The sequence below is a fragment of the Saccopteryx bilineata genome, chromosome 6 (genome assembly GCF_036850765.1).
Source record: "Saccopteryx bilineata isolate mSacBil1 chromosome 6, mSacBil1_pri_phased_curated, whole genome shotgun sequence".
Lineage (NCBI taxonomy): Eukaryota > Metazoa > Chordata > Mammalia > Chiroptera > Emballonuridae > Saccopteryx > Saccopteryx bilineata.
In genome coordinates, this window is record NC_089495.1 from 32169298 (window position 1) to 32196715 (window position 27418).

Consider the following 27418-nt stretch of genomic DNA (forward strand, 5'->3'; position numbering starts at 1 on the left):
AAGTCCCTGTGTCTTGATAGCACAATCTGAATGAGGGGAAGGAGAGTGGAGAGAGAGGCTCAAAGGCAGAATAACAAATGTCATGAGGAAGCTATTTTTAAGCCTAGAGGTGACAGTGAGGGTAGAGGTTTCCTGAACCACATGGCGTTATCTTAAAGCTAAACCATGTGTCTGCATTTTAGAACTATTAGCTAGAAGCATCTCAGTGAGTAGAGAATTTGTACTTATAACCAGATAAATACACAGTTGGATGACAAATAGCTTAAAGCTACTTCCCCACCTCTCTTCTTATGCTTGGAACTATTTTTTGTAGAATTATCTGAATTTCTTTATAAATAGCCTTAAATGGTTGTGGTTTTTTTTTTAAGTAAAAGGTCATCAAATATGATAAAGCCATATTGAAATCATTCTCAAAAGATTTAACAATCATTTATTTTTTTCTGTGATCAACAAAAATATAACAATGTGATGAAAACCTACAGGGAAAATCCAGACTTGAAATACCAACAAACAACCCTCCCCGCCCATGAACAGGAGACAGTGATGCAGAAATGCAGTAGCCTAAATTAAGCTCCAATGAAATGTCAGCAATCTACACGCGGAAGAAAAGTGACAAGTGGAAGCAGGCACTGTTTACATTCATCTCTATCTCTCATAAGCTAGTCTTCCCAGTCCCCAACATACACACTCTCAGTACAAGAAGTCTAACTTGTTTAAAAAGTGAGAAACCAACTGGCGGTCAGGACTGTAGCCCCCAAAGCATTGCGTGTGAATACTAAGGACTTAGCAGCCTCCTCGGTCAGAAAAAAGAGGGAGGGAAGCATGAGCTCCTATATTTGAATTCCCAAATAGATCTTTCCAAAGGAATTATATTGTAAGGGTTGGTTAGGTAGAGCTGAAACAATTCTATTGATTCTATTCTCTACCTTGGGTAGGTACATCATGGGCTAATGAAGATTTGTGGACCAGATGGAAAGCTAACCAGCTTTTAGAATATTATTTCTATAGGGGGAAAAAAAAGGCTCTAAACTCCAGGCAATAGATTTACAAATGAATTGTTGGGACACAACACATTTGTACTTTGGTGACTACTGAGGAGTGGCAGGAAATACTATTTTGACCTTTGTGTTGAAGACAGATGCTGGATGATGGAGAAAAGGTCTGTGCTGAAATGTTCTGAAAATGTCACATCTGAAAATGCACTCTGCTGAATGACTGCTGTCACCCTCCCATGTGCAAAGCTATCTCCCTGAGTCCTGGGGTGAGCACCTTCTGCACCTGCGCCGAGCTAAACTGGTCTTCTTAAAGCCACCCTGCTTCGTTTGCATTGCAGTGTCTTCCTGTCCTCTGGGGGGTGTTTGCTCTACACTTTGGTTTCTCTACACAAAAGCCACTCCCTGGTGCTCTCCTTCTCAACTCTCTCATCAGCCAGGTTGCCCTGGGATAAATAACCACACGAAAACAGGCAGGCTGACCACACTCTGGGGCTTCACTTGATAATATAAGCCATATAGGATGGGGAGAGGAAGGGAGGACAGAACTATTCAAGAAGCCAGATGTGCTATCTATGGTAAACCCAAGTTTTATAGGAAGTCATGATATAAAATTGTTTCGTTGGCTTTTAATGAGATTTGAAGCTTATTAGCTTGCACATAGGTAGTGTACCCTGTCAGCCTTCCAAAAAAAAAAAAAAAGTTTGACTTGTTCTAACCTGTTTTTGCAGATCAGGACTTCATTTGACAATGTTTTAAGATGACATCTAGCTTTTCAGTTGTCTGACTCATATTTAGATATTTATTAATCATCTAGTGTATGTCAGGCATCAAAGATAAATAGATACAGACCCTTACCTTCAGGAGCTCACAGTGAAAGAAGAAAGAATGACACAGAATAGAGTCGGGTGGCTGCAATACACTTGGTGTGCTCGAAGTAGACAAAGGGAGGCACAGCCAAGAGAATAACTTCCTGACTGAGCTGGGCGCTACATAGAGGAAGAATATTTAAGCCGGGCTTTGAAGGATGTGAAATACATGGCCAAGCACATGAGAAACAAGGAGCTGAGAAAGAAGATGGCAGCATCTAGAAAAGGGGAAAGATACAGAGTAGGGTACTTGATGGAGGAGATGGAGTGGCAGCTAGCAGGACCAACAGAAGCTCAACACCTAAAATGTGGGGGTGATCAGATACTCTCAATTCCCCATGCTCAACTACAGAACCATTTACTAACCAAAGGATCAGAAGTCGGGGCTGTGCTTCTTGTTAAACTGTCTATTTTCCACTAATAAAGCTGGAATGATGACTGCTCTTCCCATCTCTATGTGCCTCGCAAGTGGACCACTTGCCATAGAACAGCTGCCTACTTAGGGGGCCAAGCGGCAGGGAGCACGCTCAGGAGGGAAGTCATTTCAGAATTACCAGACATTAGAGTTCCGCTTCCCCAGACACCTGCAAGTGTGTTTATTCCTGCTAAGTCACCTGGCAGCAACTTAAAAGCATAGGTTTTTCAATTAATTGTAAAGTGGCAATCAGTCTGTGGGGACAATGATATGGAAGAGTTGGAAGAATTCAGGTCTCGTCATGGCTGTGTTTTCTCACTCCCCAAAGAGGCAGAGAGGACCTAATTAGAAAAAAAAGCTAATGCAACATCTTTCCTGAGGTGCTTCTTAAGGGGCAAGGAGGGTTCTTTTGTTCTGCTTTCTTTTTGTATGAATTTGCAATAGCCAGAACCCACTAAGGCACTGGGTATAAGTGTCTCACAGTAGCATGAAGTAGGGTGATGCAGCATACACTTCTAAATGGGGTGCAGGGACAACTTGCTTCAAAGTGCAATGCTTAGCTTTTGCTGATCCTGAGCGCCAGTCACAGGGGATGAGCCATCAAACCATCCATTGTGACACTCTCACTTTGGGCCACTGAGGAACTATTCTAAAATAATGGTTTTTATTTCGACCTACTGTCAGAGACAATAGGTGTTGCATTTTAAAAATAAAAGAAAAATTAAAAAAAATAAGAGGACTTTATAAAAATTATTAAATATTCCTCAGAATATGCATTATACACAGTTATGTAATTTTTATAATAATTATCACTAAATCATCTAAGCCAGGATACTTCTATTTTCATTCTGCTTTGCCGCTCCTTTTTCTAGACAGATACTCATCATTGGTGCTTTCCTAGAGCAATCTTTTACCTGATTTTCATTATCTTCTGTTGTTTGACAGAGTCCATTACTATCTCAAATAATATGCTAGCTAAATGCGACAGACTAGCATATTCAGAAATAAAGTCTTTGCTATTTCCCTCCTTAGAACAACATTCTCGCACAGACTAGCCAGATGCACCCCTTTGTGCAAACCCTAAAGGCTAATCGTTTTGCCTTTATTTGCTTGAAATTGCTTTGTGCTAAAGCAGATGGACTGCAGAAAAACTGCTCTGGATGTGCTTTTTCATTCATTCAGTAGCATGAAGTTCACAGGACAAACGGTTTCAAAAAATGGAGCCAACAATCAATTATTTAGTAACTGATTAAGTAGACAATTATATAAACCTCTTGCTCCTCAAATTTCTCTCTGTTGACTTTTGGCCTTTGAACCACCTTACTGTAGACTGCTCTTCAACCAGAGGACAGACAACGCCAGGAGCAACAATGGGAGTAGACTCATAGTTAGCTGCTCTGTGCCCCATTGGCCTTAATTATCCACAGTTGTTTGAGAATGTATTTTATTTTATTTTATATATATATTATTTTATTTTATATATATAATATTTTTCCCCCCTCGAAGTTAGAAGCGGGGAGGCAGTTAGACTCCTGCATGTGCCTGACCGGGATCCACCCATTATGCCCACCAGAGAGTGATGCTCTGCCCATCTGGGGCTTGCTCCATTGTGGCTGGAGCCATTATAGCACCTGAGCTGGAGGCCGTGGAGCCATCTTAAGCGCCCAGGCCAACATTGCTCCAATGGAGCCTTGGCTGCGGGAGGGGAAGAGATAAATAGGGAGGAAGGAGAGGGGGAAGGGTGGAGAAGTAGATGGGCACTTCTGTGTGCCCTGGCCAGGAATCAAACCCAGGACTTCCACATGCTGGGCCGATGCTCTACCGCTGAGCCAACCAGCCAGGGCTAAGAATGTATTTTAGGACAGAGGTTAACAAAGTATGGCCCCTAGCCCAAATCTAGTCACTGCCTGCTTTTTGTAAACAAGTCTGTTGGATCACAGTACTCGTTTGCTATGTGTATATGTGTATTGAAGGCTGCTTTCACACTACCATAGGAGAGGTGAGTAGTTACAACAGAGACTCTATGACTCACAAAGCCCCAAATACTTACCTTCTGGCCCATTTCAGAACTAGTTTTCCAACCCCTATCCTAAGTGCTTACGCTAGTGAGATTGGCTTCTTAGAGCAACTTCTGAGCCTTATGTTCTCACACTGGCCACAACAGGAACACTGTACATGTCAAGGCTACCTTACGTGATCAGATATGTAGAAAAAGATATTTTGGAAGGACACTTTTAACTGCAAGTAAAATAAAACTCCGAATCAACTGCTCTAAAGATTTTATTTATTCATATGGTAGGTTGAGAGGCAATTTTTTTTAAACAAAAGATAGGTTATGTTTATTTAAAGTCACAAGCAGTTGACTCTGTGTGACTCAAACCACAAGAAGTCAACTGCACTTCATTATGAGTCCTAGAGTTGGGCCAAAGTAGGAGCTCTGCTTGGGCCCACTCACAAGTTTCCAAGTTTCTCACGAGGGCAACCTGTGACTATGAGATTGGCCAGGCAGGTCACCATCAGCAGGTCATTGATATTGTTGTTGATCATGGTCTCAAAGTCCTCTGGAACTATCTTGGGTACTAGGGTTAGCAAGACTCATTAAGAAGTGACCCACAGGATTGTCAGTTGACATCTTTCTAGACAGCACATCTTCCACATCCTGCTACACTGTGCTTACAGCATCCGGGATGTGAGCCAATGACCCTGCTACTGTTGCAAGTCATTTGAGAGTCTAATCATCCAGTTGGGGCTAAAACAGGTCTTCATGATCAGGTCAATACCAATGCATAGAATGTCATAATACACATATTTCACTGTCAGAGGTATGAACATCACCCCCATGGTCGCCCCCAGGGACACTCATTAAAGTGCTGACACAGCGTTGACGCTCACGCGTCCATTCTGGAGGCTCGTGTCCATAGTAAGGTGAATGGGGGTGGGGCTTCCTGTCTGTAGTAGTCATGGAAGAGCACACAGTGGTCTGTGATGTCATGGCCTGTGGGTTCCAGCCCAGGATGAGCTCATTTGGAGAGACTTTCTGTGCAATTAATTACATGTTCATAGCAGTCTCCATGTCAACAGCTACCTCATCTTCTGGCTCATTGTGCAGGACTGAAAAACAATTGACTTCCACTGAACCACTGCTTGTCAATGGTTCCCAGCAGGGCTCCGATAACTCAAGCAGGGCCCTTGTTATGTTGCTCGTAGCTGTCCACGATGGAAGCCAAAATGACAGCTGGACTACATGGCGGCCGGGGGGAGGGGCCTAATAGAGCAGGACCAGACAATGACTGCAGCGGGGTCTGCGGTGGGGCTGGCGCGGAAGCCGGGGTCTGTCCCGGAGCTGTGGCTGCAGCCGCTGCCGCTGCCAGGTTTAGCAATGGTGCTGGTGCTGGCGCTGGAGCTGGAGCAAGAGCTGGAGCAGGAGCCAGAGCCAGAGCTGGAGCCAGAGCCAGCACTGGAACTGAGGTCGGGGCCAGGCCAGGAGCTAATCAGGGGCTACAGCTGGGGCTGGAGTGGTCGCGGACACCCGCTGATACTGCCGCAGTGGCAGTCTTGCTGAGAGTTGTTGAGAAGTAATTTAACACCAGGGGTAGTTTTGTTAGTGGCTTGGCAGCTCAACAAATACTCAGGTTCTTTGGGCCCTCCTGGCCTGCTCTGCTTAGTCTGCCTCATTTGTGCTTCAGACTACCTCTCCTTGAGGCTGTAAGACGGCTGCTAGAATTCTAGTCGTTTCATGCTGACACAACAATGTCCAGTAGCAGTGGAACAATCTTTCCTCCTGTCTATTTTTAGAGAAAAACTATTCCCATAACTGCCACGCCCACCCTCAGCTGTCTTGCCCTGTATCTCAGTAGCTGGAAGAGTGACTGACAAGGACACAGGGACCACTGCTTACTCAGATCATGATGCAGTCCTTGGTGCTGGGATTGATGTCTGTCCCCTGGAGCTTAGGCTTAGCTAAGAAGAATGAATACATAAAACAGAAAAAAACTAGGGTTCTGCCAGAAGGAAAAAGGAGAGGGAGGATAGATGTTGAGTAGGTTACCAATGATGTCTGTTATCGATTGGCATGAATTCCCTTTCACCACTAGAGAAATAACTCACAAGGTACATCCAATTAGTGACCAGCAAGTTGTACCCTATGTACAAAATATATCTCATATATATATATATATATATATATATATATATATATATAGTAGAGAATACTTTCTATTTTAAAAAATAAAAATAGTGTTATGAACAATCACTACAAATTTGAGTGCATAATCTTATCTCTCTGAACCTTACAAGGTTAAGACAAGATGAAAAATTTCCTCAAGGTCTGAGATACAAAAATCATTATTAATTCAAAACCTTGGATAAAAGAGCATGGGGGCATTTAAATAAATATTTTATTTAGATGCTTTTTATATTTATAAGCTGCATTTATACACAAAAAATATGAGGTAATTTAAAAAAATTAAATACGAAAAGGCCAAATAAGTAGTCATGGGAATTGGTGGTAGTAGAAATTAAGGGAAGGAAAACATTAAGGAGAGAGGTAAGGGAGTACCGAGAGATACATGCCATATATTCCTGGAGATTTGCTTGTAAAAACCTCCTAAAAACTGAGCTCTAAGCTTTCTATTGTTTGAAGCAAGAAGAAAAACACAGTAAAATCATAAAACCACCATGTCCATGATATAAAATCACAATACTGGTTTAGAAGAAGCATAGTTCTGCTTGATATTTGGACTTAAAACACATTTCACTCATGTCCACTAATAAAGAGGACATTGTAATAAATATTGTTTTTAGTATAAACATTTTAAAGTCTGATATATTAGTCAAAGTGATGCTAGCCACTAAAACAAACACTAATATTTTCATGCTTAACACAGTAAAAATTTATTTCTTGCTCATATAACATCCACTGCTGGTGTTTCAGGACAGTGGGTGGCCACAATCTCTCCGTCTTGTGGGTTCATCCTTCTCTGACGACTCAGAGTCATCTGCATTTAGTTAAAGCAGGACTCCTCTACCTTGGCACTACTGACATTTTAGAATAATATTTGTCATGGAGGGCCATCCTGTGCACTCACTGTAGGATGTTTAGAAGCATCATAGGTCTCTATCCACTAGACCCAGAAGCATGACAATCAAAAACTGCCAACTGTCCCCTGGGGATAAAACTGCTTCTGGTTGAGAACTGCTGAGTTAGAGAATGTAGAAAAAAAAGAGTAGAGAAAGCACAACTCCTTTTTTACTGATGGATAATTTACACACATAAATGATCAAATCTTAAATGTTCAGTTCACTGAGTTTCAACAATTGTTACATCTGTGTAATAATCGCTATCCAAAATAAGATATCACCAACTCCCTTAATACAGAAAATTCCCTAGTGCTTTCTCTAGCCAATTGAGCATCCCCTCCCAGGCAATTGCTTGATGATTTCTATCACCACAGATTAAACTATCCTTGGACTTTACGTAAATAGAATTATACAATATGTATCCTTCTGTCTTTAGCGTCTTTTGCCCAATACAATATTTTGAATCTCAGGTTACTGAATAAATCAGTAGTTCTTCCCTTTGTGTTGCTGAACACTACTGCATTATATGAAAAATCACAAATTTCTTTATCTATAAACTGTCGCACACATACCATTGGTGAGAGCCTGTATTAGGACTCATAAAAATGTAAGAAGGGTTAGAAGTAAGGTCGTTAGCTGGAAAGACACTTGTCAGTGACAATTCTGTACTCTGGAAAGTGAAGCATAAATCTCTTGGAGGACAGTTAATTACCTCTGTCATATCTAGCATCTGAATGGGAGAGTTATATATTGCTTCTGACCTTTAGGCTAGAAGAGACAAAATCTCTTACATTACATGGAAGTACTTGCATTATATATATAAATTTTGAAATGTAGGCAGAAAAACTATCAGCTCTATAATCATTCTTACGAGTCAGCCATGTTAAATAATAAAAATAAACTCAAATTGCAGTTACTTATCCATATGCTCTGACTAAATACTAAATAGCCAATCAATATTCAAAGTAATAAAGAACTTTCTGCTAACTCATATTAGTGCTATTTTTGTACATCTTTTTCTTGAAGCCTCAATATTTAAAAAATAAATTATTTGGCATCGATTAGAACATCATTTATCATGTGTAAACAGTAGTATGCTTGAATTACCATATCATGTTTAAAATCTGTAGACTTGTGATTCACAAAGGGCTCAACTTGAATTTCATGTGATATGAGCATATTTGTTTTAACTTAGAGTAAAAAGAAAAAGTATAATCCATAATAATAGAAGGGTAAATTGAATATTTATCACAGGCATTCATGAAAGGAAGTCCATATTCATGAATTCATAAATATTTGCAGAATAAAATCTTTCCCACACCTAAAGGGCTCTAGCATCCTAAAAACATACTGAGAAAGCACAGCAGTCTTTGTTTGAGGAATGCAGAAAGGTAAACTAGATCAGCACTCTCTGCTTTAGTTTTACTAATGACCTAACATGTACAAAAACTTGATAAAAATACATAAAAGGAAAACTGGTTGAAGATAAGTTGATATAAATATATCCCTCATTTTTAAAGATGGGCCTATTAGGTTTTCATCATATCAAAATAGAAAGTTTCTATATGTGTGCACAAATATGCCATCATATGATGACCTTTTTGATTTGCTTAACCTAATACATTCTCAACTCTTAATTCTTCATTGTCATTAAAATACTTGGTTGTACTCATTGCATATTTCTATGTATGTGAATTTTTAAGGATGTTTCCAATGTATGTTCTCTCAAAGGGTTCAGACCTAAGTGTAGAAGATCTGATTAGTGTGGTCCTGGCAAGGGTCTCATGAGGATCTGGGGCAACACTGAGAAATAGCTTCTTCCCCTTTCCTTCCCTCACCCAAAAGAAGTGCAAACAGACTGGCTCAGAGACAAAAAGGGTCCTGAGAAAGTACCTGCAACAAGAAGCTCGAACAGAGTGAGGGTACTGGGAGGCAAGCAGACCCAGGAAGCAAGAGAGAGTAGGCTCAGACAGATAGATGGCATCTGATAGTGCCAAACAGCACACAGTGAGGGTCCTGGGGCTTCAGCCCTTAGAAGTACAAGCAGAAAAAAAGGCACCTGCATTAGGACAGTTGGCTTGTGGGAAAAAGGGTCCAAGCTATGGGGCTGGATTTGTGTCTAGAACCCTTATGTCCAAGAGGCATGGGGACTGGCAGGACTGGGTTCCTGCCCTAGAGTGGCAGCTAAGTCATCAAGATAGGACAGGGACAGAGAAAGAAGGGCAGCTTAATAGCTATTTAAACTAGCCAAAGGTCCATGAGGTCAGGCTAAGTCTTGAAGCAAGCAAGCATGACTGATGCTGCTTTGAAGAGATGTGGAACAGACCTTTCTCGCCCCTTCCCAGAAAGGGCCTGAGGCCAGCACACCCCAGTGGCCTCCACTGTGGTAAGAAGAGGAATGTAGAGGTTGGGAACCAGGGACACCTGGCAAGCACAGGCCAAGTGGGACCTCCTGCTGTTAACTTTAGAAAAAAAATATTTTTTAATTATTAATTTTAATGGGGTGACATAGAATTCTTAACACAGTCCAACTAAACGGACAGTCTTTTATAAGAACCTGAATCCATCTTCACAGGGAGAAAGCCATTACAGGGGGTTCAGTGGTCAGAATAGATCCACTCTTGGACTTTCATTAGATCTTCGAGAAAAATAAAAACCCTAATATAGTTTACTTCTGTCTTAAAATGCCTTGAAACTCTATCATGTTCATTTAAAAAATGTTGCCAGAAAGAGTAACTCTGGCTAATTTGCAATGCATGCTTAGTCAAAATGTTAATTCACAAAACTTGTGTTAATAATATAATACACTTCAAAGTGAATCTTATATATTCTACAGAATTAACTAGAGTTGTTCGGGGGACTGTTAACAAGTTGCTGAAATGCAGAAGCTTTTGGGTTTGTTGGGCAGTCATAGGTTATTAAAATTGTGTCAAGGCAATTTCAGGGGCAGGCAAAAGAGAATTGCTACTCTATGCAAAGCCTTAGGCACTGCTTTCAGATTTCATTAAGAATGACATATGCATGCATTCCTGATAACTATTAAAGGTGGGCTCCATCTTAAGAAACATTAATTATGAAAGGCAACTTTCAAACATGTCTAAATTAACAGAATGTTATTTGCCTCAATAAAGAATTTCCTATTTACTCAACTATTTTTCATTCATTCATTCAATTTATTTACTCAACAAATGTTTTCTGAGCCTTCTCATGAGTACAGAACCATACTATGAGTGATACAAGATCCTTGAGGAGTAGATACCCCTGAAGACACATATTAATAGTTAGCTACATCCAGTAGGTGACAGGTTAAAAACAAGATGTGATGAACATTAGAATGGTGGTGATAATATTTCTAGCAGAAAATTCAAGGAAAGCTTCACGAAGAGGATGGCAGCCTCACTGACATTCAGATATAAGAAGATTTTAAGTTAGTGATAGCAAACAGAAAAGATGAACAAGCTAGACATGCATAAAAAGGTGAGCAAACAATGAGGACAGAGAGCTATAAGGAATGTCCATGACACAGCAAAGGAATTCATTTATCTGAGTATGGAAGTTGAACAAGAGAGTGGAAGTTGAAAATAAAGTTGTAAAGGTAAGCTGAAGATGAATCAAGAAGAGCCATAAATGCTCCAGGGTCAGGACTGCATGATTTGTTAGGCAACCAGGATCTAGGAACCTTTCTGCAAAGAAAATAATGATATTAATGCTTATTTAATGACTGCCATGTTTGCTTTTGAAATACTAAGCATCAAGGACAGGGAAAGAAGATTGAGAACAGCAGTATCAGATAAAAACACATCACCATACTTTGGTAGAGAAGGAACAGGAGCCTTAAGACATGTAGAGTTACACAAGGAGTATACTTAGAATTAATGTCACACTTAGTTGCCTAAAGGGAACTAAACTGTGCTATACAAGACAAATCATAGTGCTACCCAAACTGAGTGTACATGGTCAGTTGTGGCTTCAAACAGGAGGTGGCTCCCAAAGGAGTTTCCAGTGGCCCCATCATCAATGGCCTTAGGGAAGATGCAGACACACACAACAGGTGAGAGTGACAGAATTGTAGCATAGTGATGCCACCGCAACAGCTAAGTAAATGCAGTGGTCAATGCCACCTTTTACATAAAAGCAAATCAAGATCAAGTTATGGATGAGGGTCTGGAGTAAGGAAGGAGTGGACATTCCATAGCAGTCCAAACCCTTTGGGGCAAGAGCAGTGGGAGCCTCATAGAAGCTCTAGACAAGGTCAATTCAGAAGCAATTTCCTTGGCATTGCTTATACAGGTTACTCTGCAATTCTTTTACAAGTAGGAACTGGAGACTATGATGAAAACCCACATAAGGCTATATGGGAAACCAAATATTGCTCCTATAAGAGTATGGATATGATAATTCACAATGCATTCTCTCATCAGTGCTATTAAGTACCAAGATGAATAACTTCTCTAGATATTGAAATGTCCCTTCTGAAATTTAAAGTCAGGATTCCTGTGTCCAGAGAGTGTGTGTTTGGAAGCAAGACAAGAAAAATGGTACACTCTAGTAGAGTTTCATGTTACAAGGCTTATATGTGGCAAGACAAGCTATACTTTGCAGTCACTTCAAGAACAATAATTTATGACTTTCAGTTTAGACACATGAAGGAGAAGAGCTGAGTACAACAGAGAGTGTGAGTTTGGGGAACTGGAAGAACAGTGATACTCCCTGTCATAGAATAGTAGCTGGGGAGGGGAAATTATTTTGGTGAGATGATGATCTCAGTTAAGAACATGTTGAGTTGGATGGAAAATCCAGAGAAGATACAGGCATTGAAAAGACAAAATGAGAGATCACCAGAAAGGTCAGGGCGTAAGAACAATTATTTCTCAAAATAAACCACAAATAAATAAAAAGATACTCTTAAAATAATTATTAGTTTTCTTACAAATTTCTAAAATTATTTCAAAAATTTTAAATGAGGTATATACCTTTAGTTATCTTACTGTTATATTTTATATTAAATCAAAAATCATTTTACACATTTTAAGATTAAAAATAAAAATAATACTCTTTTTAAAAAAATTGTAAAGTTCTGATATGTCCCCATCTCCCTTGTACATAAAGCCATTTGCGCAGTTGGTTTCCAAATCCACACTCAAAACAAAACAAAACTACACTAAACTGAAGTAAAACACACCTAAATGAACTCTTGAAACCAAGAGAACACCAATCTGTTACATTACAAGGACAGAGACTTCGCTAGTTCACTGCATTCTCCATGCCTACAAGAGTGTCTTGCCAGATGTCAATAAACGTCAAAGTAAAAATTTTATTTCTCAACAGGCATACATTTAGCGATTTAGATGGGACTCTTCTTACCTGTTCAATATTGCCCTTCACAGTGTAAGACATTTAGCAACACTGGTCATTTCCTGCTCAATGCCTATAAATCCTACTAGAACAACCAAAACACGCTCACCCAATTTTAATGGCCCTTAAGAAGAGGGATGGGTCTATTTTAAGATCCATTATGCGAAATGTGTAGTTTATTATTGGCATCTACTTGTGAACTACAATCAATTTCATGAAACTCTGTAAAAAAAATATCTAGAATATTTGAACATAGACCTTAATGAGTTTCACATAAAGAAAAATTGTCCATTGTTAAGAAAAAGCCCACTGTCCCAGTGGAAAGATTCTGAATCTGATAGGTGCTACTAAGGAGAGACAAAAAGAGTAAAAGTAGCCTGCCAGCATGTTCTAATGTTCAGGAAGACCAGCCCAGTCAATCCTCTCTCTTGAGAAAAACCCATTCGTCTATTCTCTTAACCCCTTATTTTAAAAAAAGTATGTCCAAGTTTATAGTGAAAGTCAAGAGGAAACAGGATTCAGTTTTCATTTTACAGCAACTTCTCCAGAACACTATTCCTTAAGACTATAGACAGAAGAGTGGGGGGTGAGGGTGTTATATTCAGTGGGACACTTGAATCTATGTAAACACAATAAATTAAAATTAATAAAAAATTTAAAAAAAAGACTACAGATAGCTATTCCAGAAGCCAACCTTGAAAAGTCCTCTACCAAAAGAAATCTGTCTTGTCCAAAATGTGAGAAATCTTTCAAATTTTAACATAGAAATTAATTTTTTTCGCCAACAATGCTCTCTTATTTGAATACTGCAACAAATATTTTTGGTTTTGGAATTAAACGAACGTGCAAAGATTTTAAAAACACCCTAAACACATCAATGAGCTCTGTGTCAATTTTTATTGAATATAATACAACAAAATCAGTTTCTGCTATGACCACAGAATTATAGAGCCTGCTGAGTGTGAATTTTGAAGAACAAAAACTGTTTCCAACTCTTTGTTAGGAGAAGACCCACAACTAGATGACTGAAAGGCTGGTCTGAGGCACAGCCGACTCAGCTTTTAACTGAGCATGTGACAATCTGAATTGCTCACTAAATCTGATGTTCTAGGCAGAAACTTTAGCTTACCATTGCTCAAAGCTCCAGATTTAATATATAATGGCCAAACAGTCATGTTGTAAAAAAAGTGGAGACACAATAAGGAAGTTTGGGTGGTGATAAATCTGCAAATGAAGATACTGACCTCCCAAAGCTGAGCACAGAGCTTGGCATATATTTGGAGTTCAATAAACGTTTATCAAATAAAAAAATAAAAGAGATGACCTTAGTCACACAGAAATTTTAAGTTACATTCAATATTTTCTACTTATAGAAGACAAGATAATGTCCCATACATTTTATAAAGATTTCCATCAAAATGGTTAAATATTCATTTTAAGTGCCCACAAGAGTAATAGCCAATTATCTGACAAAAACTCTCATCTAGAATAGCCCATTTTCAATAACCCCAGATATTTTTAAGCATTACTAAAATACAGGGTATGAGTAATATTATTTCTAGTGTACTAGAAAATGGATATGAATGTTTGAGAGCTGGCTTCAGAAGTTTAACCTAATGTGAAGCTTGAGGATATACATTTGGATTTGAAGCCACTTTCCAGCTCTCCTCCCAGAGAGTGGACATGCAGGCACCCATCATAATTTGCAAAGAGTGGTGGTGCTCAGTGAAGCCGATAATCCTCTTAGAACAGTGAGGTCAGTATCTCCCTGCTAAAAGACTACAAACAAAAGCATGGGAGTGTTTAGCTACGGGCACCACCACAACACTGAGCCCCAGAACAGCATGCCTGGACAGCAACTCAGAAAGCATCTTCCTCCTACAGAAAAAGAAACAAGCACAGAGTCTGAGTGAGTTGTCCTAGGTCACAACAAGAAGTTCGTAGCTGAGATGAAACTGGAAATCGGGTCTTCTAAGATGAATTATGGAGGAACATAACTAGGGCAGTTGAGAAGTACAGCAGTGTATGTGGTGATGCTATGATGCAGAGCAGCAGACACACAATGAAACATTCACCTTCTAACTGTTTAGAACGATAGCCCATCAGGTAGTTTGAGGAAGAATCAAACTCCCCTCACCCGAGCTCGTGGTGGCTTCAGGAATATAGGGAAAGAAAACCACTACAAGCATACATTTGCTGGCTGAGGTTTGAGTCCAAGAAAACATATAAGGCTTGCTGGTTAAAATGATGGCAGCTCCTCTAACCTTTGCTGGCCTGCCACAATGAACCCACCATTAAAATGCACGAGATGCAGAGAAAGGGACCCTGTTGACTATGGTGTACTGATAACGAGGAGCAACCTTCAGTAAGAAAATGGCAGGCACTTTCCCTAAAATTTGGATAATACCCAGCAGCCTTTGCTTTCCCAGCATTGCTATCGTTATCTTTCAGCAGTAAGTTTTAGCTAACCATCTCAGAGTAGCACTCTGGCAGTCTCATTTATTTGTTCAGTAAACTTCAGTTGTGTACAACATGTGAGAAAAGTCTAGTCCATGCACGGGGGATGCAAAATGAAGGGCCCGATTCTTGGCTAGGAGGGATGGAGAGTCAAGTTAGAGAAAAACAGGAAAAGCAGAAGCCTCAAAAAATTGTAGGGAGTATTTTACAAGGCACCACAAGTTTAGAGGAGCAAAAGGGGGGCAGCCCACAGGAAGGAGAGCAGGGCGAGAGGGGAGGTAGGGGTATGAACAAGGGAAAGATCACGAAGAAATGAGTTGTGCAGCTTAGAAGGCTCTTCCAGCCACTGTGAGAGAGGGGCAGAGTGACGGGAGACAGGCAGGGAGCCGTGCCGGAAACGGGCCAGAGGGTGTTTTGCGTGAGGGCGGAAAAGTGGAAACAGCAAGCAGGAGCTGGGCATGCGCTAACAATACTTCAGGCCCCCTGGCAAACGGGGAAGCCAACAGTGCCTGCTCATTTAGATGGTGGCAGGAGAGTGACCTCCACATGGACAGAGAGTTTTCAGTTGAGTAAAGGTGGTGGACGATGTGTTCTGAGTGTAAAGGCTGTTCATTAGCCCCTCAGCAAGGCATCCAACCAGCAGTACAGACACAGGCCTCCGGGCCTAGGTGCTTTCCCTGACCTACACACAAACTGTAAAAAAAAAACCCAACAAAATTGGCTCCAAAATAAAAAAACTCCAAAATTGCTATAACTAAATGTTTAATTAAATGTACTCAAAATGTATCATTGTGTCAACTTCATTAATTGTTAAATTTAGTGTTCATAAAAATTTCATTACATTTAGAAAACAATTTGTGTGTTAGATATTCCCACGTTGCAAGAATCCCTGAGTAAGCACGATGGTTGTAAAAAAAAAATTGCAGTCAATTGTAAATTAAGTTAATATTCCATTACCAAGTAAATTTAAAAATAAATTATAATTATTTCATATTTTCCTAATTAAAATATATTTAATGTGGGTAAGTGTTAATATATTTGATATAACATTTAAAAGCTTCCAGGGCGCTTACAACAAATATCCCAGAGAGCCAGTAAGGATGCAGGGAAAAGAGTCAAGGCAAAGGAAGGAACCCTAACTCCTCCTCGCCAAGGAGCAAGTTAGCATCTTCTAGTAACTTGAACACTGTCTCCAGCTCAGGACTTAACTTGTGTGTGCCATGTATGCCTTTGGATGTCAGGTGAAGCCTAGAGACCCTCCCCCAAATAATGTTTTTAAATGCATAAAGCAAAATGCACAGGATTATAAGAGGAAAAAATTGGAGTGAAATGTAACTATTAAAATACTGTATTTAATGTTTTCTGTGATAAAAAAAAGATAGCATAACGTATATGCTTCTTTATAAAATAACAAGATCTAGTTTCATTAAGTGAGGAACATTAATGATATTAGTGTCTTCAATCACAGTAATGTGATTTTAAAATATTGGTGCTTTTTATAGTGTCAGGTGTCAGGAAATGCTAATATCACTATGGTCTGCTGCTCAGATTTATAATCAAAAGAAATACTAAATTTCAAGATGCTAGTGCAGATAAAGATGTAATTTACTTTCAAATAAATTCACAAATCTCTAGAATTCTACCCACAAATCCCTTGGAAGGTCGTGGACTCATGTTAAAAACTGTGCAAAGAAACTGAACAGATGGGCACAAATGTGAACGGAATGAGGACCAGGAGCAGAGATGCATTTGCTGATGTGCAGGAACATCAAATTCAAAGGTGCTCCCCCAAATATCCAGTGCCTCTGTCTAATCTTCATACATTCTGGAAGAATCTATTTCAGTTCATTTTGGATTTTATCTTCCTTAGCAAAACCTCATTTGAACAGTACTGGCCTTGGAGAAATACACACACCCACACTCACATACACAAACACACACACGCACATCCCTCAAAGTTCAAAGACAGTTACATAAAATGTGGGGGGAAAAATACAAAATACAACAGTCAATAATTTAAAAATAGATGATATAATATAAAATTTGGAAAAGGTTATGAAAATTTTTTAAAAATAGATTTAACCACAAGACATGATGATCAACCTTACTAGCAAAGTATCAAATAAATAACATTTTATTTTACTTATCATATTAGCAAAGCTTTAAAAGATTAATCATATCTAGTATGTATGAGGACGAGGTAAAATGGACACTTTCATACATTGATAGTGGAAATACCCATCAGTACAAACTTTCTGGAGGACAACGTGGCTACAGACTATCAAAAAGCTGAGGATGTGAGGGCGATCTGGCTGCGACATCTGTCACCCCATTGATTGCCAGGGTTGATTCGGCTGATCTGGCTGGCTAGGCGGATGTCCCCTTCCTCCCTCACCGCTCCATGTGCGTCCCTCCCGAAGCTGCGTGCTAGGTCGAAGAGGACGACCTTCCCTGCTAGAGGAGAGGACCGTTCTTCGGTCAAGGGTATACGAGTAGCTGCGCTCCCCTGCTAGAACCTCCAAACAAGTCTCAAAAAGCTGAAATTTGCATATACTTTAACACAGCGATGCCATTCGCAGGACTTTATTCTAAATAAATACCTCCCAAGTAAACAAAAAATAGTTTAAAAGTCTGATATAAGATAAATATCTATTAACAAAATATTTATTAAATAAATTGCAGACTATTCATTCATCATAATAGTAAAAAGAGAAAGCATTAAAAATGATAACTGCTAAATATTTGACTAAATTATTTTTTACATAAAAAATAAGACACAGAACATTATCTATTGTGTGACCCCATTTCTGCCAAAAATATATGCGTATGTATATATTTTATGTAGAGTTCATATATAAATATTATGTATTGTTTATAGTTTACATATAATATTATCTCTGTAGATATGTATGTATAGAAATGCAACTTTATTTTATTCAAAATAATATATATTTGCAGATATATCAAAATTAAAAATAACAGAAAGGCTCAGTACCATACTGCTAACAATAATATCTCTTAGGAGTAAATTTTTTCCAACTTAAATAACTAAATTAACCAATTAAATAATCAATTGTATATTCTTTTAAAATTAAAGAAGAAAATAATATTTCTGTTTGACAAAAAAGTAACCTGGTTTTGGTGACTGCCAAAGGTAGACAGCTTTGAAAGGAGCCTTTGACTAACTGAGCTTTCAACAAGAATTCAGGGCTTTAACACACTTGCTTAATTGAGTCATTTCAGTTACTCAAGCAGTAACTAAGATGACAGCTAAACAGGGAGCTTCCTTCCTGATTATTTCCTAAAGGTCCCAGGATCTCAGACAGCCTCAGACAGCTGAGTCCAGGGTGCCCTGGACAAGGTTGCCCACTCAGCACTTCCTGAAGGCCAAGAAATCTGCCTTAAAAGTGATGATGTTCTGTACTGACAGAGGCCTGGCTAAAACCCAAGCATTATTTTCTCATTCATTTATTCATTCATCCCACATGTATTATGTACCTATTATGGAAAAGAAATAATAGAATTCCTGCCCTTCTGGACTTTATGGAGAGAAGAGAGCCCTTGGAATATAGAAAACACAGATACACTACAGAACAGAAGGCTGAGGGTCACAGGTCACAGTGGTCTTCATGGTGTAGGTGCTATTTGAGCTAGACCATGGATGAGGAAAGGGTTTCTCAAGGCAAAAAAGAGGGAGAACAGGCAGTCGTTTTGGGAGGGTAAACAGCGAAAAGGAAAAGAGGAAGGGAAGGGGGAAAGAAGAAAGGAAAGGAGGAGGGGGGAGGGAAGGAAGGAAGGAAAGAAGGAAGGGAGGAAGGAAGGAAGGAAGGAAGGAAGGAAGGAAGGAAGGAAGGAAGGAAGGAAGGAAGGAAAGAAGGAAGGAAGGAAAGAAGGAAGGGAGGGAGGGAGGGAGGGAGGGAGGGAGGAAGGAAGGAAGGAAGGAAGGAAGGAAGGAAGGAAGGAAGGAAAGAAGGAAGGAAGGAAGGAAAGGAGGGAGGGAGGGGGGAGGGAGGGAGGAAGGGAGGGAGGGAGGAAGGAAGGAAAAGAGGGAGGGAGGGAGGGAGGAAGGGAGGAAAGAAGGAAGGAAGGGCTAGTGGTGAGTGCTTACAAGATGAGGAGTATCTGATGTGACATGAGTTAAGGTTCACCTGGGCAAATGCCAGTAGCTGAGTTCAGAAGGTTGACTTGGATAAGAAAACAAAGACCTGTTAAGGGACCCTTGAAGAAAATGCCCTACCTGGGACCTGGAGTTCCACGGCCCCACATGTTAGATGTTTTCTTCTCAAGGGAAGCAGGAGGATTGATTCACAGATTATGCCGGCTGTCTTGGGTTCTCCAAGGCCTGTGGTACCCAGCCAGCAAGCATTGAAGGCAACCCTGCTTCAAAGTTGAGAGCTGGAAGGTGGAGTGAGGAGGTTGAGGAGAGGTCAAGGGGCATGACTTATCTGCAGGTCCCCAGCTGGTTTAGATAGCATGCTCAATGCCTTTTATACTTCTATAAAATAGCAGGGACACCCTGCTCATAAGTGTCCCAAATGAGGTAAAAGAAATGTGATAATATGTCCCTGAAGATGCATCCTTTCCGTCCTAAGTAGAAGAATACACGGGGCCAAATCTCTCTCCCCATGTCCAGCACCCATTCCTGGTGTCATCACCTAGTCCTGCTCAGGTGTAACTCACAAGAATCCTCTAATTAAGTGATTGAGAAACACCCATCTTGGATGTAGGACCCCTTGTACAGTTCATGAATTGTATCCCCACACAGGGACATAAAACTACAGTCATGCCATTGGCAAAGACTTAAGGGAGAATAAAATCATTTGGCCCATCTCTGCCTTTATTATTCTGCAACTCCTATGTAATGTCAAACAAATATAACAAGTGAGGCAAGCCTTAGTTTATCAGCACTTAGAAGGGAGCTGTACTCTGCCAGGAAGTTTAGGTTTTATTCTACAAGAACATGCATCATCAAAGGTTTATAAAAGGGGTAGGGACAACGGCAAATCTAAATATAAGAAAGGCAATTCTGGTCGCAAAATTTCTAGGTTAGGTAGAAGAAAAAAACAAACTTAGAACAAGGCTCAGGGGGCAGATGCATCAATCCAGGTGGGCATTGATGAAGGCTTGATCTTGTTTTGAAACAGCAGGAAGGGACAGAGATGAAGTGACCGGGGTCAGACAGGACAGAATTGCAGGATCTGAATATGACAGGTGAGTGGAGCCAAATGTAATTCAATAATTTTTAGCCTGAGAAAATGGAAGAAGTTTGGTATTATTAAATTATAAAAGGACATATAGGAAGAAAAGCAGGTTTTCATGGGGGAGAGCAAAAGTCAACTTAGCATTATTATTATAGACAGAAAACAGCCAAAACTCCACAAATCTGTGACCACTGTCCCCCAAACCCATGAGCCAGCGGTCAAAAAAGAAACGGGACATTTGATATCTCATATTGCTTAGCACTCAACTCCCTTCTTGGGGAAACAAAAATAGACCCTTCAGGATTGTTTTATTGAATATACAGTAGTAAAATGCACACAATTTTTGTTTTATAGTTGATTTCATCCTCTGTCTCTGCTCTGATAGGAATCAGGTAATCTTCTTACTCTACGCATCCCCAGTATTCCTCCAGGTCCCCTCTGTGGCCTCATTTATCTTCCCAGCAGTAGGGTTCTAAACTCACCTCACCTTCCATGCCCTTCCCTTTGCTTTCCTCTTCTCTCCTCACTCTTGATCTAGTGCATAATTTGGTGGGTCAACAATTCAGGCAGGGCTCACTTAAGTGGTCCTCCTGGTCTGAGCCAGGGGGTCGTCTACTCTCTGAGTTTGCAGCCAGCTCTTTGGTGGCTGGCGCTGGCTGCTTCCTGAGTTCTATGATGTCCTCTACCTCTGCCTTCACGTCCTCTCATCCTCCAGTCAGCTGGCCCGGACTGGCTGCCAGAGTCCGAGAGCATCAAGAGTCTAAGTGCAACGCATATGTGTTGTCATGGTTCTACTGGTCAAGGAGCTGGAAACAAATTAGGGCCTTTACTGCAGTTGGTCCTTCATCTCTAAACATGTTAACTTGAAATTCTCTCAGATCTGTTTACTTGTCTTAATCTCCACATTGTTGTTGTTGCTTTTTTACCCTAATCCTTCCCCCCTAGACCTCTGCAATAGGATCCCAACATGTCCACTCACTCTAGGACCTCCTTCAATTTTTTCCCCACATTGCAGCAGAGTGATTCTTAAATGTCACATCTGATCATTCCAGTCTCCTGGCTTTCACTCTTCAATGGATTTTTTTTTTTTTTTGTATTTTTCTGAAGCTGGAAACGGGGAGAGACAGTCAGACTGACTCCCGCATGCACCCGACCGGGATCCACCTGACATCTTCAATGGATTTTCATTGCACTTAAAATAAAGATAAAAACTTCTTTAACTAGCTTTTAAATAAAGTCTTCGGTCATACCTAGCAGGTTACACCTGCTGTTCCAGTCTCATTATTGATAGCGCTCTTTCACTCTCAGAATTGTCCCAGGTTGGGTGATAAATTACATCCTCACCCTTCCCCTAAAAACCGCACTAAGTAGATCTGGCTCTTACTCAGTGCTCTTCCTGGGCTCTTCTTCCCTGTCTGCTTTGCTCTGACCTCGCTCCCTGCTCAGATGCTTTCTGTCCCTCCCCAAACTTTCATAAATACTTTTCCCTCTCCCTGGAATGGTCTCCCTTACCTCTTTACTCAGTTAATGCCTATGTACCTTAGAAATCACTTACATAACACTTAAGATTCCCTGTTCAGAGAAACCTTCCTTCAGTTCCCAGCTCGGTTGCTTTCCGAATGACCACTCTCAACACCAGGCCCACTCAGCCACAGCACCGTGTGGGGTTGCCACTTTCAATTGAGGGCAGAGACCTTGTCTTTGTCGGGCTTTGCTCACCACTTACTCTATTTCTGGAATAGGCACAAAACACTGATTCATGGATTATGTAGGTCAATAATTATTGCACAGAAAAGAAAAGACATATTTGAAATTATAAACAATCCACCAATCCAGTTTCCTTCTGAATCATAACATCAGTTTCCAGAGAATATATAAATCCCATGCTATTAAAATTGGGAAGCAACAAGTGATCAGTTAGTCCAGGGAGAAAACAATACAGGAAGGTGACTCATCCAAGATCATTCAGCCTCTTTTAATGTCCCAGCGAAGTACAGACAGTGACTCTAGCTTTTCTGTTTTATTTTTAGATGACAAGACTTGCACTGAGAAGCCTTAAAGTCTCTCCCAGGCTCAGATGATCTTTGGCTATGATTTGTCTTTACTTTTGCCTCGGTGGTACTCTATTTCTTTCCCATTCTCCCTCCTTTCCTTCCCTTTACCTCCTTTTTCCTCATTAGCTATGAAAGCAGAGCACTATTGTCTTGGACTGTATGCCACAATGCACACATACACACACACACACACACACTAAAAACATAAAAATATAAAGTCTGTATGAAGAGAGGAATGCATAGGGAAGACACACTAAAGACCCTATTTCCTGGTGTTCAGGAAATTCCAGGTCAGAGTTCTACCTTGAATTTTTCCATCCCCTCTTACAGCGATGGATATAATGGATAATGAGAGATCAAACTAACTAATTTGTCAATTCTAGGATGTGATACCATGGCATTCATTTCTGGGGTTGCTAATGCCAAGTAGTGACCTTCTAGGATTATGAACAACTGAAATGCGAAGAGGAAATTTAATAAGAAAAGGTCAACCGTCACTCAATGCACCAATAAAACAAGATTTTTTTCCTTTTACAATAAAATATCAAAAATTTAAAAAGCACTGTATCTTAGGATACATATTCAGTGCTTATAACCCAAACTACAATGACTGTTTCAATTATATGGAGGATAATATTTGCCAAGCTCTTGAGTACCTGAAATCATAGACATTCCTTTAAAGGTCAACTGTAAAACCAAGTTAATAACTGAAGAAAAAATGCCTTTTTCCATCAGCAATTCACAATAAAAATAATCTTGTTTTATATACAATTTTTTCATTAAATATCTTTTGGCACAAAGACAAAGCTAATAGATGGATTATACATAATTACAAGGTGATAGGCTATAAAATGTCACAGATTAAGAGGAGCACTTCCTATCTCAAGTAAGCAATAGCCACATACCATGTTCACTCACCTGTGCTTCCATAGAGGGTTTCAATGGGGCTTCAAGAATGACACGCTTAAACAGCCACATTTGTAATATCTATTGAAGTCACCGTGCCATGACTGAATAATACCACCCATGAGCAGAAGGGCAGAGGTACAACCAAGTGCACTGTGACATGGCTGAAGTTGTGTGTGCTATTACCCAGAGCTGTTCCAAATACCTAACCTTCTTCTGGCTAGACTTAAATATTGGGGCTGGAGGAGGACCAAGTAATGACAAGACCTACATGTTCCTCCAAGCAGAGCGCCGATGTGCAAATGCCAACAACATATTTTTCACTGTTTGTATTAGTTTAGGCTCTTTAAAACAAGAATGTTATTGAACACTGTAATATTTTTTCTCAGTTGTTCTAATTCCTGTCAATTATGTAAAGCTTCTTCAGGAAGCGTATCTGTCCGCAGCATCTAGGTTTGGAATCCAGAGCATTGAACTTGCCCACAAGCTCATCCTCGTCAGTCTGGTGGGTGTTTTCCCCTGTGAGATAAGGTCTCCGCCTCATCCAGCCCATCAGAAGGAGAAGGGAGCATCGCGGCGGAGCACCCATCCCTCACCAGGCCCCGTGCTCCCTGCTTGATGATTACATTATCAAACTGATTCTTCACAGTAGTCCTGGAACATACCAGTGGTTGTCGCTATTTTTCAGATGAGGAAACCAAGTCTTAGAAAAACCAAGGACTTGACCAAGGTCACCCAGCTAGCAGAAGTTGGAGGCCAGATTCAATCGCAGGGCAGTTCCCCAAACCTATGCCTTTGCCTTACATTACACCACAGCCTCTTGACCCCTCCGATTTTTAATAGGTGGGTAAGGCCATCAACTCTCAGCAGGGACGGGGGAAGAGAGGGACATGGCCCGATGACCACTGCCCCAGCCCACCACCGGCTCTGGGAGGAAGAACTCCTTCAGTCACTCCCGTAAAGGACGTTTTACAGGAACTTGTCCTTATTAATATCACCGACATGTTGAAATGGCCGAGCCAGGAGTGAAAGTGTGTTCTTGAAAATAAAATGCTGTTCATCAGAGGCTGCCACAGGGAGGCGGCAGGATGAAGAAGGGACTAGAAGTGTATGACCTCAGTTTCGATTCTACTGCCCTCTGAACCTTCTTCATCTCATTTGTAAATGGGCACGGTAATGCTCACAAGATAAAACCTTCTGATAATTACGTAAAATCATATATGCAGAGCTCCCAGGGCTGTCCGTGACACAGGGCAGGTACCCGAGATGAGTTTTCTGGATCCAAGTTCAAAGAGACATTTTACTTCAGATTAGTAGAACTTTGTGCATCATCCCTATTTTTCAAATGTATTCTTGCAAAGCTTTCTGGTGTTTATCAGGAGACATCCATCATTGTCTCAGCATTACCTGCACCAAATCCAGGTCACATAAAGTTATAAATGCATCTTGTATTCTAATGTCACAACCCTTGGCTGGTTCTAAGGCAAGCAGGAAATCTTTTATATGTGTGTGTGTATGTATGTGTGAATATATATATATATATATATATATGCATGTGTGTGTGTGTATTCCTAAAAGAACACATCCACCTAAACAAAACTAGTCACGTGGCAGAACATAGTGAAGGAAACAGACTTCTTTGTTCTGCAAGAATAACATTCTGAGCATGAAGAATGCCCAGACATTACTAAAAAGAAACAGAATGGGCACACGGGGTCACTTAATGGGAAGACAGTGGGCATGATTTATGACATAGCTGTTAGAGAGGAAAGACTCGCTGTGCTATGTAGGACAAAGGAAGGAAGGGAGGCGACATTCGCTCACACCCCTCGCTGCCACTGGGGAAGAGACGAAGATAAATGGACCCAGACATGTAAGGAAAGGAATCTGATTAAAAATGAGTGATAAAATTTTTCAGGAAAGAGTTGGGACTTAAGGGGGAGGGGCATATTTTGTGAGATACTGGCTTGTTAACCAAGGAAATCTATCAAGGAAAAAAAAATTTTTTTGAGACAGGAATGATGTGCTTGAGATCCAGACACCTGAAGGGAAGCGAAGGCCGAAGAGCCAGAGGCCACGTGCTGGTGAGTCAGCGGCGGTGCTGGGAGGCTCCTGGGCGCCCTCCTCACCCCCTGGCAAGAACGCCCAGCACATAAACTAACGGTTCAGAGCTGGAATTAGAGTGAAGCCACAGAACAAACGGCGCTTTTCCAGTGTATGGGCACCAGAAACCTTTTAGTTAACCTCACCTAAACAAAAATATATTCCGACTCATTTCCAGGGGCTCGTGTACTGTGCAAGTGGAAGACGCATGCTGAGGAATCTGACCTATAGCGCTTGCACATCTTAAGATCACCCAGTAGATACGCTTGATCTCTTCACCCCTGAGTCAGCGCCAAGATGACCCCTGGACAAGAACCTCCTGAGTGACAGGTTCCTGTTTTCTTCTGGATGACAGAGGATTAGGATCTGAGGACAGCTACCTGTGAGTGCCACACAAACTGTGCTAACAGCCTTAATGTGTGGTAAACGAGGGGCGAGCCACTAGGACAAACAGGAGACAGCAGGCAGTGACCAGTGGCAGAGACAGCACATAGGCAAGCAGGATTCTCCAAGTGGGGAGGGAGTCAGGACGGGGAGGTCCTGATCAGGGGCACCTGCTGGGGAACCAGCTTGTGCTGAGAATCTGCGCTCCGAGACCTGCCTCTCCCTGCCTCTGCTTCTTCCTCTTAGAGGAGGGCCCACAAAAGGCCAAGAACCGGGTGAAAGTTCTTATGGAAACTATTCATAACCCTCATGTTCTCTTGAACTAACCCAATTTCACAAAATATCCTTTTAACAAAGGCACTTTGATAGGTATATCTCTCAAGTGCAATTTTGTGGACATGTTCTATAAGACTTCCCATTCAAATGACAATTTTTTTATTAAAATGACTCTTTAAAACCATAATTGTTTTAAAGAAAAACTTATAGAAAAATATCTTATTATGAAAATATGAACAATCATATGGAATTCTCCCGTGGAAAATATAAAGGGCACAAGACAAAGAACTTCAGGACCTGTTCTCAGAGCTTCAACTCAGCCGTCTTGCTGCTTCTCTGATGGAGGGTGGGGCCCAGCCCGGGGCAGCCCAGAAAGGGGTCCACAGAGGCACAAGGTGGGTGTGCTGATGTCCAAAGCCAGGACAGTGTGTTCAGTGAGTATAAAACTGTGCTTTATGGGACCTACCAACTCTGCCTGTTGTTTTAAACTAAGGAACAACAGGGTGAACCTTCTAGAGGTTTCTGGACTGAGGTCCCATGACCACATCTGAGCTGTGTTAACCCTTTAAATAACCCCAGATCTGCTGGAAGCATACTCTGATGTGGCCAACATCTACACCCCTTTTCTAGAAAGCCTCCAGGCAACTTCCTGTTGGCTTAGTCAGGATGTAAAGGTTCTGGTACTACCTTTGGCCCAGTTCCTCCACTTAGTTACTGACTTGAGCTCACTTAACACACTGTCCCGGCTTGGGACATCAGCACACCTGCCTTGTGCCTCTGCGGGACCCACTTCCTGCCCCCGCCCAGGCTTGGCCACACCCTCCATCAGAGAAGTGGAAAGACGTGACTGAGTTGAAGCTCTGAGGACAAATGTCCACCAGTCCCTTCTCCCTGTTGCCCCTACACCTTGGCTAGAAGCAAATTCCATCTTTACCCAATGTTAGTTCCGCTTAGTCTGGATCAACATGAAACACTCTGAAAAATGGGTTTTCCTCACTTCCTTCCCTGCTTCTCAGATCTTTCTGCCCTCCGGGTCATGGCCTCCAAACTGAGGGTTATCGTGGCAAAGGAGGAGGCAGTGACCATCTAACGGTGCAAGTTCTGAACCTGGAAGCCATTCAAAAACCATCTTCTCTGTCACACCCATTACTCAGCTCTTCCATTCTTACCTACCTAATTATCTCTCAAATCTATTTATTTCCCATTTTCCACTGCTGCCGTGATGCTCATCGAAGGCCATTACTCTTTCAGTGAACTCCTGAAGCCTGATGTTTGACACCACCGCCACTCTCTTCCCATTAATCCACTCTCTCTGCATCCGATGATG

At 41.0% G+C, this 27418-nt stretch overlaps 1 protein-coding gene and 1 pseudogene across 2 annotated transcripts in view; both read right to left on the minus strand.

Moving 5' to 3' along the window:
- Positions 1 to 27418, minus strand: part of ZMAT4 (zinc finger matrin-type 4) — a 361668-nt gene that overhangs the window by 184953 nt on the left and 149297 nt on the right. The window lies entirely within an intron of this gene.
- Positions 4728 to 27019, minus strand: LOC136308289 (eukaryotic translation initiation factor 3 subunit F pseudogene; annotated as a pseudogene).